The 21,770-nt window shown below is 47.2% G+C and overlaps 1 protein-coding gene across 5 annotated transcripts in view; it reads left to right on the top strand.

The window, feature by feature from the left end:
* The first annotated feature begins 571 nt into the window (after nt 1-571).
* LOC134840519 (AP-3 complex subunit delta-1-like) overlaps nt 572-21,770 on the top strand; it is a 94,902-nt gene continuing 73,703 nt past the window's right edge. For all 5 annotated transcript variants that reach the window (XM_063856375.1, XM_063856372.1, XM_063856373.1 and 2 more), the window contains exon 1: nt 572-581. The gene's annotated coding sequence lies outside the window, so the exon portion shown is untranslated. The remainder of the gene's footprint in view (nt 582-21,770) is intronic.

Below are 21,770 nucleotides of genomic sequence, written 5' to 3'. Positions count from 1 at the left end.
TAATGTAATTAAAGCAACTCTTGAAGTCTTAAGAGATAATTAGTTTTAACTCTAGTAGAAAAAGAAGGAGAAAGAATTTGTTCTCTGGACCATTTGGCAGCTTTGTTGGTCGACCTGCCCAATCAAGGTTATCATTTGCCAATCGATGGCACTCTCGTTCGATGCTCTCTGTCAGAAACACGACAGCTCTGCTCGAAAGGATTATTTAACTCTAGAACAATTTTCCCGCAATTATATATAGTGTTCTGATTTTATTGACTTCTTATTTCAGTTGCTGCGATAAACTTGAGCATGACATTGCCAATTCGATTTTTTCACAAATTACCGTTTCCACCAAAATCAAGATAGAACATGAGCGACTGGCGCAAAGTAAATTGTAAAAATCAAAGATTTCGCGATTTCCTAAACCCTTTTAATTTGATAGGTTTTGCGATTTGATCGTGGGTTTTTAATGTCGCCGAGTTTATCTGATCAAGTTAATCTTTTTGAGTTTCTTTCAACGCTGTTTTCTTATGGTTTGCATCTCGACTTTCTTTACTTTCCGTCACGTTATACTTTTCTTTACACTTCTCTTATTAAATTCCAAGGGTTTTGTCGACTGGTTGAAACGATAAAGGATGAGTGTAGAGATAATTTCTAACCTTTTGTTTTTTTAAATGAAAAGATGAAGCAGTATAGGTAAAAACAAACGCCACAATAGGCTTATTGTCTTGTGTGCCATTCTGCCAGATGACACAGCGCAACCTTCCGGGGACATGAAAAAGAACGAATAAAGGCCTTATTAACAAAAAAGTATTGCAAAGGAGGGTCAGAATATTCTGGAATTTTTATTTTTAAAATTTCGATTTTCAAGTTGACATTTCTGAGAAATACAAAAAGACGGCCATTTTGACCAAAAAAGCTGAGAAAATCAGAACAACGACAAATATTGTGAAAATTAGTCGTACAAGAGACGGAAAATACGAAGCCTCTTATCGTGGCAACAACGCACGATAAGACACTTGTCAGCGGATACTAGTGGAGAAGGAAGCTTCAGTGGGGAAGGAGTATTCCACGGAACCCTCCCGGGACGCAAATTAGAAGAGATAAGAGCGTTATCGCAGGAATATCACGGGAGCGGAGGCTTGGTCCCCCAGAGACTGTTTTATGTGAAGGGACTGTAAAAAAACTGACTGTATAGCTACTTGGATGTCGTGAAACTTTAAATTAACACCGGTGTAACTTGATATTTTAGAATATGAGTAGCTAGAAAGAGGAAAGGGTCAATCCATCTCCAATGGATTTAATATAGAACTGTCACACAAAAACATATTAAAATAGGTTGTTTGAGCCGTGTTTTTAATGACAATCACGTAGTCTGAGGATCCGAGACTCAGCTATGTGGTTGTGTTCACATGTAAACGAAAGCTGATCAAAAGTCGTTTGACTGATGGCCTAAAAATGGTAACTTTTTACTTTGCCCTAGACAGACCAGAAAATCAACTGGCAAGGTCGAGAGGGTGAAAAGCGAGTAGGATTAAGGTAACTGACGCCTGCCAGTCGTTAATAGGTACTTTTTCTACGCTCCGTCGCTGTGTAGTATTTGGGCGAATGTTACATAGACGTTTTTATGGCGCTCCTGGGTGGGCCTGTCAAAGGCATAAGACCATCATGATCAGCAAGCGTTTCAGCGACGAACCCTCCGCTCCGGGCGTATGCCCGAGGTAGAGGCCTTAATGACCGTTGTTGTACTGGGGGGAAGGTGCGTACCCTCCGTCCAGTACTATTTAGCTTTTTAACTTAGTTAACACCGAAAATTCCGGGGGCCGGAGGGTTAGGTGGGAAATCTAGAGCCCGCTTGTCCTGAGGTCCCAGGACCAAAAACAATTAAAGAGAAAGCGTAAAACCAAACAGAAATAGTGTATAACCAACAAAAAACCAAAAACAAATTTATTTGAAAACAAAAAAGTACAAAAAACAGTAAAAAACCCAAAAAAGACCAAAAACAGTAAAAAATGTAAAGTGACAGTTTATATATTATTTCCGGACGAGATGTGATCTGACCTTCCTATTTGTTGTTGTTTCAGATTGAATTATTTCGTTTCTGATAGAAAGATTGTGTGTTTTGGTGAAGGGTTGGGTACCCTCCCTCGAGTGTAATTTGAGTGTTTAAACACGTTAATGGTGATTTTGCTGGTGACCGGAGGGTAGAGTGGCAAGCTGATCAACGTGTTCCACACTCAACAGGGACATCAGGGACAACATCCGCAACGACTGTTGGGTATCGTTGAATCAATTTTAGTATCGTTCGGGTACTATTTCATTAAAACTTACGTGGTGGGGGGCACGATTGGCACGGTCCGATTGTACCCTCCATCGATTACAAATTTCCGAGTTAAGGGTCTTAATTCGGGTATTTTGGTGCAAAAGAGGGTATAGTACTATTCATTAACGACTACTAATAGGTTATTAACCTTATTACATATTACTTATCTCCTAAATTAGACCCAAAAAACACCCAATTTTGTCGAAAATCATCGATTTTCGATCAAACTGTAGACCCCCAAATTTTTGGATATCCGAGCTTTTCCGAACAACAAAAAGCTTTTATATAGGGAGTAGCTACGTAGTTCGATCCCCCTAACTAAAGAAACCGCGTGAGAAAAGACTCAGTCAAAGTTGGAAAGAACCAAAATTTTTCGGTCAAAATTTCGATAATGTTCTGGATTTTGTCAATCTGTTTTCGGGATCGAGTTTTTGAGTTTTTAGAGTTAGAGCAATAAAATTTTTTGTGTTAAGAGCGTGCTAGCATAACGTGCTCGGCTGCCAGAAAAATTTTTGAGTAACCCACCGATCAGCTCCGTAGATAGAGCTAACGACTTAAGGATCGGAAAAGGAAGGAATCGGAGGGTCCAAATTCGATAGTTATTGGCCAAATTTTTGCCTCCAAACCAATTTTGATCCGGTTTTTTGCACTATTCCAGTGCCGTACAGGGCTACTACGCTCGTTTCAGTTATTTTTAGGCACTTTCGATAGGAATTGCGGAAAAAGTTTCTCAGAACTTATATAGGTGGTGAAAAAGGGCCATTTGGACAAACACTTTTTTGGCAGTTTCTCAAAGACTAGCCAACCGATCGGGATAATTTTGGTACCATAAGTCGACGTTTTGTACCACTTTTTCGGACCGCAACCGTTTTTGGGTTGATAATCTCGGAAAAGAAAAATTTTTTAGAATTTGTTGGTTCGGAGGGTCCAAACTACAGGTAACCCTCCGAGCGGCAGAAAATTTTATCAAAACACCTTTTTATCCAACTGGGAAGGTTGACCGTGTCAGCCAACCTAGTTTTAAGTCAGGTAGACCGCTTTTGGAGACTTTATTGCGGTAACATAACCTTTTTTCTTGATTTTTGGGGAACCCTCCGAGGTAACCCTCTAGAGTCAGCTAAGGCCCTTAGCAACCCTCCTTAGTGGAAAACTTCCACGAGGTTATCCAAAGAAGTTAAAACAGCCCCCCATAGAGAATTTAGCTTGTTTTGACGCTTCCTGAAATTAATTGAAGGCCCTTCTAAGTGAGGCTCAGAAATTTGAAATTTGGAGGTACCCTCCGAAGTAACCCTCCGGAGCATATTAAGCATCTTATTGACCCTCCTTAGTAAATTTAGGGGGACCCTCCGAAGTGACTTGGGTGATTAAGGTACCCTCCGAAGTAGGCTAAGTGTCTTAACAACCCTCCGAAGTAACTCTCCGGAGTGTCTTATCCCTTCTAAACAACCTTCCTTGTTAGAAACTTGAGGAAATCTTCTGTGGCAATTTGGGAAACGGAAAATACCCATTTAATCAGAATTATATTAGGATATTAGGCGCTCATTAGGATTATAAGAGCCCATTTTGACCCGGAAATTTGTGATCAACTTTGGATTCTAGATCGGGTGTATCAGAAGTACCCGAACAAAATTTTTTTTATTGTGATTTTGGTTGTGTGGTTGCCTTGAGCTACTTAATAGGAAAGTTCGGGCAATCCGGGAACAAATAAAGGAATACCTCGGTGAGTGTATTAGGCGAATACACATTCACTTGAGAAGAAAAGTTGTTCCCTACTCTCGTGCACTTGGAGCAGTCCGGGTGTGGGAGAGCTTTTTCATAGACTTTAGAAATTTTCGATCAGAGGTTGCCTTGAGCCACTTAATAGGACAGCTCGGGCAATCGCAGGGCACCTGAAAGAAGACCTCGGTGGGTGTATTAGGCAAATACACACCCACTTGAGAAGACTGTGTCCTGGGCTTTGTTCTTTCGGATCGTTCCGATTGGGGGAAGTCTTTTTCTTTAAGACTAAGTTTTATTGATCTGTTTCTGAGTCATCACTGCTTTTTATCAAAGATTGTTTAATTTTAACAAAGCAGCGACTTGATAAAATGTGTGGCGATAAATTGATACTGACAAAAGGTCGCTGTCACCTGTAGGATATTCTTATCTGATTATCTATTGTGTTTTGTGTGTTGATTATATCTTGCGAAAATTTTGTGATACTGTTATACTATACGACAGGGTTGTGTTAGCATTATATCAATACTGAGCAGGCCCTGTGTGTGTTTAACTCTAACTGAGTCACTAAGATTGTCGTTGAGAAACCTAAGAGACACTCTTGATAATTACGAGATCGAGGAGGCAGCGTTAATTAATTTAGCTTGAACTTGTTTGCGGTACGTGTGCATCGCCACTAAATCATACGAATATTGTTTTTTGTCACAAAGCATGCAGCGCAGGGATTCGTTAGGATTGACTACTAAGATTCCCAGGCTGAGCAAGGGCAACACGTGAAAATTTAAAACTAGGCGTAGCCAGTCCTCGTTTAGCAGCGCCTCCGACGTGTTTACCGAAACCGAATCGACTAAAGGTCAACCTGATCTTTCAGTGAGCGAAATGAGATTGAGGAGCGAGAAAAATCTCGATGGCGATCGAAGGCGGAGCGCCGAAGCCGGAACCGCGAGCGAAACGCTTGTGGACCCCTTTGACGAGGGAGAACAGACGCTCATTTGACCCGACTTTGAGCCGAGCGAGGACCTCGAGCGGGAGGAAGTCGAGAGGACGGAGGAGACCTCGGAGCGTTCCGAGGTCGAGCCGCGAGAGGAAGTGTTATTCAAGGGAATGTCCAAATCGGAGACCAAGAGTCACAGGTGGAGGGGAGAATACTCACATTCGGCTAGTACCCACTCATCTCTGGCCAAGCAGAGCAACAACGCGATGATGTCGAGTATAAGCCCGAGTGAAGAACAACCGGGTTCGAAGGCCAAGAAGAGTTGGAAGTCTTTGTACGACGAGCGCGTGGCGTCACTACCAACTGTAGGTTTAACTTCCAGTTATGACTACCCGGAGATAGCCCATCCGGATGTGAACTTCACACCGTGCCCAAGGAATGATATGAGCAGGAAGGCGTCGTCGGCCTCGCCGACCAGGCCCATGTCAGATGGGATAACGATGGGAGCGTCATCAACCTTCGATAGATTAATGAAGTCGATGAGCAAGCAAAAAGGCGGTGCGTCATCAAGCACCAGGCTGCAGCCGCAGTTGACCTCATCTTCTCTGGGACTAACCCCGTCATTTGGGGCCACCGGCGACATAAGTGACATGTTCGCTGGCGTAATGAATGGTCTAGATGAACTGAGACGGGATATGACCAAAAGAATAGATCAGGTTGATGAGAGAGCTCACAAAGGTCAAGAGGATCTGATAGATGAACTAATGCACGTGAAGTCGCAGGCGAGGATTGATCAAGCTCAGTTGATTCGCAACACCGATCAATGCCTGGCGGAGAGCCTGGCACAGGCAAACAAGGAGTCATACGAAAGAGAGGCTAGGATGACCAGGGAGATCGAACGATTGTTGAACGATCATGATAGTACCCACGCCCACACGATGACTAGCCTGGAGAAGAGGTTAGATGCAAAGTCTGACTTAATGATGCGGAAGCTTGACGCGATCCTGAATGGGAGTAGTTGGCAGGAGCGCTCCAACCCAAGGGAGCGCTCACGCCATGCGAATGATGGAGATAGTACGGGCAGCAATGCCAGAGCCCAGCAAGGCTCGAGAACGAACTACGAACCTAGAAACAAGGAGCGGCCAAGGGCAGCCCCGTCGAGGCCTGGCTGGACGAATCCAGTCCCGCCGGAGGCAGATGCCACCCCGGAGACAAGGTTGCCAACCGTGCCACAAGTCAGTTCAGTACCAGATCTGACTACAGTCTCACAGGACACAACAATGTATGCCTCGATGTTTGAGCCTCTGAAGAGATCTCTCGAAACATTCATCACCAAGCTCTCGAAGTCAACCGAGAGAGGAGAGAGGTCAAGAAGGACACTGAAAAAGCCGAAGTCATATAAAGACGAGTCAGACGGCTGCATTGATACTTGGATAGAGGTGATGAAGTTACACTTTGAGGAAGAGAATCTCTCCAAGAAACAAGAGTGCAGCGCGCTGACGAGCAACCTGGAGGGTACTGCATTAAGTTGTGTAATGGCGAAAAGAGCCAATGAGAGAGACAGCGCTCGCAAGATATTCGACATCCTATTGAATCGTTTCGGCTCTGGAGTACAAGGGCACCAGGCTATGGTGAAGTTCGAAAAGAGGCGTCAAAGAGATGACGAATCCATAGATAAATTCTTGGACGACCTTGAATTGCTTAGGAGGAGAAGCAACCCGGATGAGAGAATATCCGAGCGAAACTTGACGATTGCTTCGAATTTCATGGACGGAGTAAGGAGTGAGGAGTTGAAGACGATGTTGGCCACTCACTTCACCCTGTCGCTTGACCAGGTACCCACGCCTGACGACTTGCGTATGAAGTCACGCGAGTATTTACTCATAAAACCGAGGGCGCAAAACCGTTACAGCAATTATGGCAACTATAGCGGGACAAACACTGGTGCGAATTCCAGTTGGTACAAACCTCGCGATGACATGGATAAGAGGAGGTCGTGTGCGAATTGTGGTTCGATGGACCATCACGTTTCCGCGTGTTCTGCATACAAACAGAACATGAAGGCCATAGGCTACTTTCTCGAGGACGCCGACGCGACCGACGAGGATCATGAAGAGTACGTCAGAGGGCTCATCATGAAATATGGTCCGAGGTGTTTCTTCTGTAACTTGGAGGGACACTTCAAGTCGGATTGTACTCAATTTTGGGATGCAAGAGGCGCTTTCGGGTGTCAAGGCCAGTCGAGCACGTCTGATGAACGAGGCTGAATCTCGGAGAAAGGAGACGACACCGAGCACCTTCACGACCAAAAAGGTTAAGACATGGCCTGACGAGGTGGTAGCCTCGAACCTCGAAGCAGAGTCGTCTAGCCCACTCAAGGTGGATTACGGCCTGGCAGCAAGGACAGCGCTGCAGAATGTCAAACAGGACCTAGCCACGAAAGAAGTGGAGCAATGGGTAAGGTCGGAGCTGGAGAGCACAGATCTTCGGGAAAGTGTTAATGTTCTGGGTAAAAGGACAAAAGTAGAAGACAAAGAGGAACCCAGGAAACAGGGACTAAAACTGAACGTTATATCTGGTAAGACTTTCGGCATGACGAAGGAGGGGACCAAAATAATGTCCATCATCTCAGTCGCAGGGCACCAGGTGGTCAAGAACTTGAGTGAACCATCCGAGATTACACTAGTCCACCTGGACATCTATGCCGACTACCTGAAGGAGAAAGATCCCAAACTGGACTCCAGGGCAGTGCGAGCGCTGCTCACAACGGGAGGTCCGAGGCTGATGAAAGTGGACGGACATTATATCGATGTCCATGGCCCTTACCCGATCCTGATGAATGTGGATGGCATCAATATCTACACGAAAGCTCACATAACTGCTGCGAACGATCAGATTGGCCGGATATACATTGGTCAAGAGGAGCTGAAGGTTAGACGAATCGGACACAACGCGATGCTCGAACAAGATGCGGTGCATATAGGTTGCGAGGCCAATCTGGCTGCGCACGTGCTAGACGTGCAAGGCAGGCAACTTTCCGTAAAGGGATTGCTAGACACGGGAGCAGTGGTTAGTGTCATGCCAGTCAAAACTTGGACCGACATGGGTTTCGAGAGGTCGGATCTCATACCGACAAACATCAGGTTGGCAGCGGCCAATCAGGGAGCGATCTATGTCACTGGCCTCTCAGGCTGTTCCAACTTTCCTGAGAGGCCGACAGAAGCAGAGTTAGCAGCGAATAAACCAGTTCTACCTGAGATAGAACATTTGAAGGGTAAAATAACAGACAAGGAACTAGATTCGCTCAGAGCGGTGCTAAATCGGAGCGCAGACGTTTTTTCGAAACATAAGGCCGACATAGGTTGCTGTAATTTTGTAGAACACGAGATTGAGATAGAAGAGGGCTCGGTACCTCATAGGGAAGGGGCGAGAAGAATGACCCCAAACAAGTCAGAAGCGTGTAGAAAGGAAATCGAGATGTTAATGGAGTACGACATGATCGAGCCGTCGAAGTCCCCGTGGGCTTGTGGCGTGGTCATGGCGAAAAAGAAAGGGGGACAACTCAGATTTTGTTGTGATTTCCGTTATCTGAACGCAGTGACTATAAAGGACGCATACCCGATTCCCCGCATCGATGAGAGCCTATCCAAGCTGGGAGACGCGAAGTTCTTCACGACGTTGGATTTGGGCTCTGCGTTCTGGCAAGTGCCACTCAGAAAGCTAGATCGAGAGAAAACAGGCTTCGCGTGTGAGATGGGATTGTTCCAGTGGAAGAGGATGCCATTCGGATTGTGCAACGCGACGGCCACATTCCAGCGACTGATGGCCCAGGCACTTACGAGCGTCACTAAGAAATACGGGAATCTCATCATGTGTTATGTTGATGATGTCGTGATTGCAACACCAACCTTAGAAGACCACATAGAGAGGTTGGAGGAGGTGTTTTCTTGCATGAAGCAGGCGGGTCTGAAATGTAAACCCTCTAAGTGTGAAATCCTCAGGGACTCCATAAAGTATCTGGGCCGCCTGGTTGACAAACATGGAGTGAGACCAGATCCCGAAGCGGTTGAAGCGGTGCTGACCTGGAAGGCACCTAAGACAGATACACAGCTGATGAGTTTTTTGGGATTCGCTGAGTTCATCAAGGGGTATGCTGACAAAATATACCCCATGCAGAGGTTGATGAGAAACAAGGGCAAAAAGTTCACCTGGACTGATGAGGCACAAGTTTCATTTGAAAACATCAAACGTGAACTTTGCGAGGTCCGGTCCTCGGCATGCCAACAGAGAAGGGGATGTTCGTGCTGGATACGGATGCATCAGTGGTTGCGATCTCGGGCATACTTCACCAGGAGCAGGAGTGGAACGGGAGAACGGTTTTTCGTCCAATAGCCTACGGGAGCAAAGTCCTGAGTGATTATGAAATAAAGTACGGCGCACCAAAAGCGGAGATGTTTGCGGTGATCACTTTCGTGGAAAAATACAGGGCCTACTTGGGGAGTGCTCCCTTCAAGTTACGTGTGGATAATTGTGCCCTTGCCTGGCTGAAAACCTATTCAATGGACCAAAGTTATATTGGTCGTTGGATCGTGCGCCTGGATGGATACCACATGATCATAGAGCACCGTACCCGTGACAAGCATCAGAACGCAGATAGCCTCAGTAAAAAGACAGAATTTTATGAGCGCCTCGAGGATAAACAGGCTAACCAATCAGTATTCAAAGACGGGTTTTCCTTTCTGGACAAAGAAACCTACGAAAAACTGCCACTTACTAGGTGGTTAGACAAGTCAGGGCATCCTATACCCGGACACCCTGACCTTCCAGTGGAGACGGCCGCGGAGATAAAGCTTTTAGCCAGAGGCGAGCCCGTTCCGTTGGATCTGCTAGTCCGATCCAACTTGGTGCAGCAAGAACTTACCAGATTAGGTATAAACAGCATGGCTCTATTGAACAGAACGGTGAACGTGGCGCCGGACGTCATGGGAAAGCTCCTTGACTTGTTGGACAGGGAAGTGGTTAGGCATGATCGTGAGTGGATGGAGACCATGCAGCGGGTGACTGTCACCGAGAGAACAGAGAAGAGGCCAGTGTCCATTCGCAGCCGAGGCGTTGAACGGGATTGCAGGTCGATAGTCAACCAACTGGTGAGCTCGATGCCGAGGGATGTCTTATTAAGAACTTCGTTCACTGAATATGGAACACTGAGTCAGAACCAAACCACTGAGGAAGTCAGGATCAAGTCGAAATCTAGCTTCACGAGGAGAGTGCACTTCACGGATGCAAAAGAAGAATACGAGCCGAGCCCAGATTGTTCGTCTGTGGACGAGACAATGTCCGGGGAGTCTGATACCTTCGAGCCAGTCAAGGACGACTCGTCTGAAGAGTCAGACACCTTTGAGCCCGTGCAGGACGACTTGTCCGAGGAGAGGTTGACGAGACCACCTAGGGGCAGAATTTTGTCCGGGGAGTCGGGTTTGAAGCGACCGATGGACAGAGTTTTGTCCGGGGAGTCGAGAAACATCTCAGACAACTTGGAATATGATGTTGGGAAATCAGTCGACTCAAGTGTTGACTCGAGGCCCCAGTCCTGGGACAACACATCTGAAACAACTTCCAATTCCGATATGTCAAAGATCGCAATCCACTCCTTATTGGTAGATTGGGAGCAGCGTGGGCTGGACCGAGAAACGCATCAGGATCCAGACAGAGACAGATACACCTCAGATGAAGCGGGCACTGTGGTAGATAATGCCGCAGACGAGCTCGAGCTGATAGCAGTTTCGAAACGCCCAACCAGATTGCTGCCACATGGTACGGTCGTCCATACCAATCTGGAACCATCTGTGCAGGAAGCGACGCCTTTGAAAAAGATATGGTGTGTCAAGTTGATGGACGATGCTCATGCTCCGGAGATAATGAGTGGGCAAATGAACGTGGTAAAGACGTATTTGAAAACCAGATACAGGCTGTCGGATCTCCTAAGGGCTCAACGAAATGATAGAATGACGAGCAGTCTGAAGAGATGGATCGAGAATGGAGCACCTGACAAGGGAGACTTAGAAGAAGACAGCTACAAGATCTTGAAGCAATTCTACCTGAAGCGAAACGACTTGTTGTACCTGAATAAGGACGGAATCGTTGCATGCAAGCGAAAAAAGGAGGACAAGGTCCTCTATAAATACAATTCAAAAGTGTTACCACAGTTGTACCAGACCGAATTGCTCTTTCGCTCACATGATCAGATGGGCCATCAAGGCGTGGACAAAGTGTATAACAGGATACAGAAACGATTTGAATGGCCGGGATTGAAAAAGGCTTGTGAGAAGTGGATCGCCGCATGCCTGTCATGTCAACAGGCAAAGGATCCCAGGAAACTAAGGTTCCCCCTACAGTCAATAGAGTCGTCAGATTTCAACGAAGTGGTGCAAATTGATCATCAGAAAATCTGCATGACAGCAACGGGCTATAATCAGGTGCTGGTAATGATCGACCATTTTACGAAGTATGCGGAAGCAGCACCCGGCATGACAGCATCGGCGGAAGAAACATGTGATCATTTGATAAATGTGTGGATAGCGAGGCATGGCTGCCCCATCACGTTCCAATCGGACAATGGCAAAGCATTCGTGGGTGATCTCACGAAGGAGTTGATGAAAAGGTCGCAGGTAGCGCAGGCCCACTCGACCACTTATCACCCGCAAACGAATGGCCTAGTCGAGAGGCAAAACCGCACACTGGTATCCATGCTGAGAGTCTACTGCTCGCGTTACATGGATGACTGGGACAAGCACTTGTCGCAAGTGATGGGTGCGTACAACAGCACGGAGCATTCCACCACGGGAATAAGTCCGCACATGATGTTAACGGGTCATAAAAAAGCGCTCCCGTTGACGTTTTTCTACCCTGAATATGAGGGGAAGAGGACAGCACCGCAAACGTACGTGCGGGATGTTATTAGAAGACAGCAGGACCTCAATGACTTATGCAGGAGGAATACGCAACATGCACAAATTAGACAAAAAAGGAGGTTTGATAAAAGAAAACCTACTCAGTTGGCGACTACGTCTGGGTGTTCCAGGAAGTGGTTCCACCAAAAGGAACCAAGAAATTATTAAAGAAATGGCGTGGTCCATTTCAGATAACAGAAGTGCACCAAGGAGGTCGTTTTTATTGATTGAGCACTGGAAGAGCAGCTCATTATGAAAACATCAAACCACACAATGCCTCGTCAGAGGATTGGTGCATCCCAGCGGACATGCAAGAGGGAGACTATTTGATAGTGGATCCTGCTTGTGAAGTGAATGAAAGGGGTACTCGCGACAAAAACGACGGGAATGAGGTGGTGGACGACTGCGACCTACCACTGGATCTCGAGTTGACCGAGCGAGTAGAGGTGGACGATGAAACTCTACCCTATGCCGAGGAAGACTGGGGCTGCCCGGAACAAATCGAAATTGACAAAGGAATACAGCCTGACTTTCCTCTCACTATAGAAACACGCCAAAGCAAGAGAGGAAAAAACCAGAAGAAATACAATCCGTACGGCGAGGATTTCGTTGTAGACAGGATAGTTGTGAGTGATGTCATAGGGACTGGACGAAGTGGCGATGCTAGAAGAAATCAACCTGGTGAATGATATGGATCAAGAATGGATCGACGATCGATCAGAACCGGAAGTGGAGTTCGAACCAGAAGCGGAACAGACTCATGAGCAAGAACTAACAAACTTGCGCGTGCTCGAATGGCTCCATGATCTGCCGACAGATCCAAAAGAGACGATCCTGACGATTCAGGACGTCGATAAAGACGGCATCAAATACATCAGTCATGACAATACCGAGTCCAACTGGGTCGCCCCAGATGGACCTCTACGTGTTCCACAATCCAACCTCGATCTCCTAGACTTTGGACGATCGACGGGGACGTCGATGGATATTTTTGTCCGGGGAGTGGGGGTAGGACTCACCCACACCGAAAATCTGATAATAAAAAAATTGAAATCGACAAGAGAAACCGGAGAACTAGAGACAGAGGGCGAGAATGCTAAAAAACCACCTTTTGGACGAATCTTTGAATCGTATTTTGATCTACCGAACCATTATTCGAACAATATCGTCATAACGGACAGCGATTTCATACTCACGGAACGCACGTGCGCCATAGCGATAACCGCGGACGTAAGCTTCAAAACAGCACTAGCGGCTGACTTCAAAAGAGAGTATAAAAATATCGAGTTTTTGTGGAAACAGAGGCCTGGTGTGGGAGGGATGATAGCGCTGCCCCCTGTTGCATCACAGATACCAGGGAAATATTTGTGTTTCCTGGTTACCAAGGCCACTGATAGGCAACACGTAGATCCAAAGAGCTTGGTATTGGCCTTGACTCGACTTAGGGATTTTTTGGTTGAGAGAGGAGTGACCTCTCTCTCGTTGCCAGTATACGATCCTAAAAGGGGAAAGCTACATCCGAGAGAGTTGTATGCACTTATACATGTGATATTTTCAGAGACTGACATAGAAGTTTACTTACATAAAAAATACTATCTGAGCATATGCTAAGAATTGCGCTCGGCGATAAGTGGTTTGTATTAAGTTACTCGATAAGAGTTAGAGTCAAGTTTTAGATTAGGTTAGGTTTCAGGTACAGTATTAGGGATTATGTTTTTATGTGATAGTATAGGTGTGTGATGTTTATGTGTTTATGTGTTATGTTATTGTTATGATACGTTTTATGTTTTGTGTCATAAAAGACCTGGGGTACTCCAGGTCATCAAGGTGACAGCGCTCATTGAGGCTACTTTGACAAAGGTAAAGGTGGACGATCCACCTTGGTGCTAAATTTTTAAATCAGAATTGAAAAAAGAATTTCAATGGAGAGTTTTAAAGAATTGAATGATGTTGTATCCAAAAATGATGGTTTTAAGTCGCGACTTGTTTTTTTAGATCTTGATTGATCGGAAATTGTTTACTATAAACTGAATCAGACGAAACAGAAAGAAATTACACGACTTGACAACAAGAATCAAAACGAGAAGAAATGGGTGACACGAACGAACTCATGGAATTCCTCTCAGCGAGTCTAGGAGCGACTCTAGACGAGATCTATCAGCGGCTGATCGATTGTGATTTCACACGAGAAGACCCGGGGTTGGCGATGTTTGTGGTCGCGCTCCTTAATGCACTAGGACGAGAGGGTCGAGGGAATCGCCCTACGGAAGTCGTGTTGATGTTGGCCTTCGGTGAGTCCGGGACCGCCGAGAGAGGTCGAAATCGACTGATGAGATGGAGGCGTGGAGAAATGTCTGGCCACGACCTGGCTCGTGAGCCAGGACTAGGTGAGCAGAGGGACCACCGGCTAGGTGAGATGCCCTTACCAGTCCAACCGGCGCAGCCACTCATCGGAGCGAAGAGACAACGTAATGGGCCAGGCCCGTCACATTCGGTCGACTCTCCTACAGCTGCTCCTCCTTTGAAGAAAGTGAGGGTGAGTGAGATAGAGATCCAGACGTCGGAGACGATCGAGACGCTGGAAAAGAAGGAGAAAGATCAGAGCGAGCTGTGTGCCAAACTCCAGGAGTATAGGGCAATAGCTCGAGAAAGAGACGAATGGAAGAAAAAATACGAAGATCTGCAGATGGCTTATAAGGAGGATGAAATAAAGCACCTGAAGGAGCTGTATATGGCGAAGGTGAGCCAAGTGTCACCGGAAGTTCTGGCGAGCATGAAATCCTCGGAGGGATCCAACGACACACGTCCCGGGACAACAGCCCAGGAGCTGTGTGTATCGAGAGGGCCCGAGGTTCTGGATTTACGTGCATCGAGAGAGCCCGAGGCTCCCCAGCAGACACGACTGTCTGCTTCCAATCAAAGGTTCACGATACCAGACCCTTCTGACACTTACCTCGCTCCCCGGTTCCAAGAATCGTTCAACCAAGTGGCCAGAGCAACAATGGATGAGATCAACCGAACCACTGGACGGACATTGGGTACGATCGTTCCTTCCCAGCATCGTGATCAGTCATCTAATAGCTCGGAGCGAGCAACCCACACGATAGTGCCCTCGGGGACTGCGCATGGCAGAACCTATCAAAAGACCCGCGTGGTGGATATTAGGAAGAATCTGATGACACGGCACCAGTTCACGCAAGTAGCTGCGGAGCATCCTCGAGCCTGCCTGAATGACATGAGCTGGAACCCCGCTACGAGCGACCAGGTGATTCCCCCAGGGAGTCGCCACCTGATCATAGCAGACAGTTTGGTGAGGGATCTGAATGAGATCTTCGTCTATGGTCAGACAACCACTTTGTCCTTTGGAGGAGCTTCAGTGGCTCAGGTCATCAAGATGATGGAATTCCAAAGCGAGGATCACCTGGATACGCTGGTGATAATGCTAGGAACTAACGACGTCTCGAGAGCCCCAGTGACTCCCGAGTGCAAGTGGGAGCCTCTGCTGGTATGCCTCCTGAATGAACTGAAGGAGAAGTACAGGCCCAGGTTTGTGGTGCTGTGCACTATACCACAAAACCCGCTGATGGGCACCACAGTGGCAGATTTCATGAACGGCAACGTGACACGGTGAAACGAAATGATCCGTAATCTGGTGAGAAGCAACCCTGGCGAGTTGCGACTTCTGGATCTCGAAAACACGCTGCGCATGATTGATCACATTGCGCTTACCAAAGATGGGATACATTTCAACACCCAACGAGGGAGACCCTGGATGAATGATGTATTTCAGACGCAATTGAGGAAAATGGAGCAGGAGTCGAGGGCGACCAGTTCTTTGGCTCGGACCAGCTCAACGACCGGAGGAAGTAGAATAAGGGCAAGCGTGCCCGAATCCCTCGTCAACCGCCTAGGGCCCTTGGCAATGGAGACGGCTGTAGCCGCACCCACCGCTCCGAGCTCAAACGTGAGAGAGAGGCTAGGGACTGCTCCTCCTCCCAGAACACAACCGCTTGAAAGCCGACTCGGCAGATCAGTGGTTCAGAACAGAAATAACTCCCAGACCGTGTCTAGGAGGAACGATCCGCCCGCCACGGCAAACCCTGCTCCAGCAGCAGGACCGTCTACGAGCGCCGTGCCTGCGGAGGGAGTTGAACAAGGCAGCTTGCTGCTTTGGAACCGATCAGACCCGAGTCATTGGGGACAGTACAAGACAGACATGTCCACGAAATTGAACATGAATACCCTGACGTGTCGGGAGGACGCGATGAGAATGATTGGCGGAGAAAGTCCCACGGTGTCGCGATTATATCGGATATCAGGCGTGGATTGGCTGCTAGCAGAGCAGGAGCAGTTCAGCTCTACGACTACGCTCCGACATGCAGACTTGAACGGGTTGCCTCAGCACAATACCTTTGGACCCTTGAACACGCGGTCCCTTACGGACGTCCGACAAAGAGCCCGGGAATTGACGCCACCTGCTCGAAGGGGCAAGTTTCAGACAGAGAACAAGCCCAATAACAAGCATCATAAGATGTACAGGCAGTTCGCTAAACCACCTGGTCAGACGCCTGGCGAGTATTTAAGGGACTATCCCCGAACGACCACGGTAGATGGAGATGACCAGAGATATGGGAAACTGAAGGCCCCAATAGGCGACGGCCTGTTCGCAGCTTACGATCCCTTAGAGATGAAAGCTGCAAAGTATCTGATCGTAGCCAGTTCCGATTATCTTTATACGCCCCGTTCTCTATTTTGGCCCGACGTGATTTTCTTGACGGCACCTAAATTGGACTGGGGACAGGCAATCGGCATGATGATAAGTGTACGAAGGGTGGTCAGCATGGAGCCGCAGGTGATAGTGGTTGAAGGCTCAAATGATCATCTGCAAAGCAGGGGCTTATTGTCACGTTTGACGGATGGGTCGATCCCGAGCAACGAGGTCATAGGGAAGGCGATAATGACACTGCTCTCGGCGATGGCTGAGGTAGAAGCAGCAGCAAAACAACGTTTCACCCAAAATGTGGTGAAGGTGGTCTTTGTGTTGTCACCAGGGTACGCTGCATTGCCAGAACCCCTTCAGTTTGTATACACAATGGTCACAACGATAGCAGAGGGGAGGTTCAACGTGATAATTCCGGCCCCGAACAGAGTAGTAGACCCTGACAATTACTACCCGTCCCGATCTGAGCTCACCGCCGTTTGGGCTGACATTTCCAATGCCATACAGGGGCTCAGAGATTGTAGCACAACTCGGTTGGTGCTAGATGAGGTTCTGGGGTTGGAGCTGTCCAACTTTGCCAGATTGCTGAAGTTAAGACCAGGGGTAGATGACGATCATCTGTTAGTACAACAGGTGGCTGATGATCTCTGGTTCAGACAGATGGATCATGCCGAGAATGAGCAGGGCAGGAGTCAGGAAGAACATGACATCAGCGGAAGAAGATCTCATGGCAATGGCTTTGCGCACGAAGCCGCACAACAACATATGGTTGTACTTGTCACCAAGGCTGTGCACCTTGGGTGAGGACGCGTTCGAGCATGCGCCGGCAGTGATTAAAGAGATACACGTGTATCTGAAAAACTTGTTTGATGCCCGGGAGTTAGCTGGGGGCATGATGTTGAAGCTGATGCAGGACGTAAACACGATGTCACTCGACAAGTTCCAAGCTGACGTGCTAGCCACGAGGGCACAGTACGAACGATCGGATGCTATCTTGGGTGGAATGGGAGTGGGATGGACGCCATCCTTCCTGTCGACGTGCTATCCTAGGGCATCCCGGAACTTGATCGCGAGTTTTGTCAGAGACATCAGGAAATTATCGATTGGCCTGGTATTAGCCTTATACGTGACATTTGGTCACGAAAATTTCGTGAAGGGGCCGGCGAATCTCTTCACCCAAGCGTTGGCAGATTTGAGATTGGATGGACTCCTGACCCTGATTGCCATGACCTACGGTCGACTGGGTGATTTGCTTGTGCTGTTACGTTACCCTGAACAACTACAGGGACCCAGTCGTGAGTTCAATGCACAGTTGGAAACCGCCTCGCTCAGGAAGATGAAAGACTGGAGGACTCTCCTGCTCCAATATCTCTTACAACAGAACAGAAGCGTCACGGGAGAAGACAAGGTGGCGACGGATGCGAGTGAGTGCAAGCAATATTGTGGCATGCCCTTGCTGACAGATTTGCTGTCATGATGCGGATCGATCCGTTGGCTCTGATTCACGGATTGCGGGAATTCGTCACGGTGGTGTATGGACCGGTGATGTCTTTCGTGTTCCTGGACGTGCAAGTCAAGGCATACAGGAATTCGGTGTTGTACGTCAACCTGGTCTCAGTCGTGGACTGTTTCGTGCTGAACTGGGTAGAACAGAGGGAGTTGAGAGGGCTGGCCAGTGACGATAGGCTGTTCGGAAGAATAGCGGTGCCAGGTTGGATGTTGATGGATTTCAACAACCACTTCAAGTGCCGAATGGGCCGTGAGGAATTTTCTCACATCCAGTTCAACCCGAACTTAAGACCAGTAGTGAAGGATACGGGAGCGGCTATGGGAGTGCCACTCTTACCAGAGGCCTATGCACACGCTAAGGAGAACCAGCAAGCGTGGCTTTCTGGGTCCAGGCCGCTGCCGGACCAATGCCCTCGATAACCACCAATAAGGAGGATGTTGTTGGGAGTCACATCTCCCATCGTTGCCCCTCGCATCGGAGCAGCTCGTGATGCAGAGAAGAGAATGTTGAAGTGGAGTGAAGGGATGGAGCCGCGCTTCATCGGCTGGAATGTTGCAGCCGCGCACACGTTTGACTTCTCATTTCCTGATGCTTGGAGTAGGAAAAAGATCAAGGCACTACCTTCCAGGAGACCAGAGGTCTCGGCCGAAATGTGGAACGAAGTGTATTCTCCCACAGATGACTTATCAAGACTGAAGTGGTCAGGAGAAGTGAAAGTAGTGATGATGGAAGTGGCAAAGGAGAGCAGAGGAGGCTCATATATAACAATAGAGGACCTGGCACCACATGGCGAGGAGTACGTAGAATTCCTGGTGAATGATGAGTTGTTTTATCATGAAGGAGACATGACCGTACCGGCTCGGCCGGACTCGGGCATAGACTCACGACAAAGACCTTCAGAACCCAGGCCGAAACCTGATGCAGGTGATGATGATTTGATGGATGCGAGGACACAGCAGGTGTTGATTGATCAACTTTTCTCGGTGCCAAAGTGCGTGAGGTTGGCCAGAATGTCGGAGAGGTCACATGATTTGTTGGCAAAGATCTTTCGGGCAGTCCCTAAGAGATCTGAAGGCGAGTTGCAAGACGTAGTGGGCGAAGAGTTTCTGAGATTAAACGAAGGCAATGTGAGTGAATTCCAGAAACAGAAAGCGAGTGGAGCGTTACCCACTGAATTCCTCACCATAGAAGAGAAAGACGACTTACACAGAATTCTGATGGAGGTGGAACCGTTGCTGGGAGCCTCAGGGTATCGGACCCGAACGAACATAGTGGGAACCCATGGGGAGTATCCTTGCCACTGCTTGGCGCAGACGTTGTGGTACCCCAAACGCGGGAATCTGATGCTAGTATGGGACGTGGAGGAGTTGTACTCTACGGGGTTGCCTGATCAGAATCAACAGGTGTCAATCGTGGTGGTTAGTGCCATGCTGGCAGTGAGATGGCTGGAGGCTAACGCGGACACAAGTGAGCAGGAGACGGCCGTGCCGACTCCTGAGCAGCTGAGCAACGTGAAGATGAGTCGTGAATTGGATCTTTTTAGAACCACCTGCAAGGTTCTGAGGATACCTAAAGCCATTGAAAGAATATGGTCAAGGCAAAGATTGATGCCTTGGTTCCGTGCAGTGATGACATCATGGATGTATGAACGCGCCAAGCGTCACATGTCGAGGAACACGGAAGCTTATCAATCTTTCCAGCTAGATATAGGACCAGGAGCCTATAAGAGAGCATTCTTGACGCACAGAAACGCGGTCACCACGGCGGTGAAGCGAGTAGCTGGAGCGCCTTGTGTAACTGAGGATGAGAAGAAAGAGGTCTTAAGAGCTGACCTAGAACGAAACGTGAGCCTATGTCTTCAAAACAGCTTTTGCAGGAACCGGGAGCAAAAGGTTAATGTTGACTTGCTACCTTGTTGCAAACCGAGGCTGTTGGAACAGGAGAGTTGGGGCACGGCCCGCAGCTCCATGGACATGCTGGAGAAAGTGTTGGAAGACAGCGAAGATCAAGATGGAGAAGTGATGGAATGAAGATGAACAAAGAAGAGAAGAGAAGGAGAAAAAACTTGATTATCTTTGTGTGCTAAAACTTAAACCAATCAACCAAGTTTTGATTATTGAACTTGTGAAACTTTTTGTTTTGATTTAGTTTGGTCAAACCAAACTTTGAAAATTGTTACAATTGTTGAATTGTTGAAAAAGGAATTTTAGCTAGGACTATTTATGTATGTATATATAGAACATAGGTGAGTATATTTACCTATTTAAACACGATTGCAGTTTTTAACCTGTGTAAGACACAATTTCACTTTGTGGCGACATGGTAAGTTTGAGTAAACTCGCTCGAGAAGGGTGGGTAACTCAATAATTTTCCTAGCCACAGAGTTTCTTAGTTTTAATATTGAAAGGACCGCATAAATAACTGATTATACTTGGTGAGTGACGTTAAGTTAATTTTAACGGGTGCGTGGCCGTGCCACGTCCCAACTTTTTAATCACAAAGAGCGAAAAGAAATTTTATGGCAAGACGACGTAAGTAGTCAGAAAAGAAATTTTGTCTAGGACACTCCTCATGGTGCAAATTTTGTGAAAATGTTGAAAGGCAGTGAGATGTAGTACGATGCCATTTGTGAACACGTAGTGAGTTGAAGTGGAGTAGATAAATTTCATTTTTTTATGCGATTTGTAAGATTGATTACAGAAAACTGGATAACTACTTGACGATAACCCGGTGTTGTGCGATCAATGGGGACATTGATGGGGACTGTCCGGGGAGTATGTGCCATTCTGCCAGATGACACAGCGCAACCTTCCGGGGACATGAAAAAGAACGAATAAAGGCCTTATTAACGAAAAAGTATTGCAAAGGAGGGTCAGAATATTCTGGAATTTTTATTTTTAAAATTTCGATTTTCAAGTTGACATTTCTGAGAAATACAAAAAGACGGCCATTTTGACCAAAAAAGCTGAGAAAATCAGAACAACGACAAATATTGTGAAAATTAGTCGTACAAGAGACGGAAAATACGAAGCCTCTTATCGTGGCAACAACGCACGATAAGACACTTGTCAGCGGATACTAGTGGAGAAGGAAGCTTCAGTGGGGAAGGAGTATTCCACGGAACCCTCCCGGGACGCAAATTAGAAGAGATAAGAGCGTTATCGCAGGAATATCACGGGAGCGGAGGCTTGGTCCCCCAGAGACTGTTTTATGTGAAGGGACTGTAAAAAAACTGACTGTATAGCTACTTGGATGTCGTGAAACTTTAAATTAACACCGGTGTAACTTGATATTTTAGAATATGAGTAGCTAGAAAGAGGAAAGGGTCAATCCATCTCCAATGGATTTAATATAGAACTGTCACACAAAAACATATTAAAATAGGTTGTTTGAGCCGTGTTTTTAATGACAATCACGTAGTCTGAGGATCCGAGACTCAGCTATGTGGTTGTGTTCACATGTAAACGAAAGCTGATCAAAAGTCGTTTGACTGATGGCCTAAAAATGGTAACTTTTTACTTTGCCCTAGACAGACCAGAAAATCAACTGGCAAGGTCGAGAGGGTGAAAAGCGATTAGGATTAAGGTAACTGACGCCTGCCAGTCGTTAATAGGTACTTTTTCTGCGCTCCGTCG

The sequence above is a fragment of the Symsagittifera roscoffensis genome, chromosome 2 (genome assembly GCF_963678635.1).
Source record: "Symsagittifera roscoffensis chromosome 2, txSymRosc1.1, whole genome shotgun sequence".
Taxonomy (NCBI): Eukaryota; Metazoa; Xenacoelomorpha; order Acoela; family Convolutidae; genus Symsagittifera; species Symsagittifera roscoffensis.
Note: the sequence above shows the minus strand (reverse complement) of the source record. Positions and strands in the feature narration are given on the sequence as shown.